Below are 702 nucleotides of genomic sequence, written 5' to 3'. Positions count from 1 at the left end.
AAAAAATTTTTTCCGTTATTGTGGCTGTCAGCTTTTAAGTCATTGCACATAGTGCTGCAACAGATCACAAAACTCACGGTTCGGGTCATATTACGGATTTTGAGTCACGGATCTGATCATTTTTCGGATACTTCTATACCACAGCAAGAACTACTAGCTTAACTAATAAAGTTAGTAATAAAACAAGAACAATTGCACAAATTACAAGCATAGATGAATAGGCCTAGCCTACAACAAAACACAGTTACAAATAAAGTCAGTAACAGTAGCGTTCAGGTGCAGAAATGTAATAATTAAGTGTAAAATAACACAATAGTGCTCACTGCACAAGTTAAATACAGATTAATCTTTGTTAGAGCTGTGGTGTTATTTGATTAGCAGACAGAAACAGGTATTTGTTGGCTGCTGTCTCTTTAAGACCAAATGCACGGACCTAATGCTGACACACATCCGGTTTGTTTTCTCAGCAGTTTACGTTCACTTAAGACATAACCGTAACCGACTGTGTTTACTAGAATACTTGCCAAAACGGGTATTTTAACATTACTTTGTGTGTATGTGAAAGAGGAATCAATTCGGTGTTCACGCGGTGTCTCTCTCTCTGCGTGTGGGCGCTTCAGATGTGTGCGGCAGCGGCTGAGCGCACAGAAAACAGCGCGCGAGTTAAAACTGCTTGAATGTGTAAACTGGCAAGACAAAACA

The sequence above is a fragment of the Sinocyclocheilus rhinocerous genome, unplaced genomic scaffold (genome assembly GCF_001515625.1).
Source record: "Sinocyclocheilus rhinocerous isolate Xijiao unplaced genomic scaffold, SAMN03320098_v1.1 scaffold789, whole genome shotgun sequence".
NCBI classification, from domain to species: Eukaryota; Metazoa; Chordata; class Actinopteri; order Cypriniformes; family Cyprinidae; genus Sinocyclocheilus; species Sinocyclocheilus rhinocerous.
The sequence above is the reverse complement of the archived record's forward strand: the minus strand, read 5'-3'. Positions refer to the sequence as shown.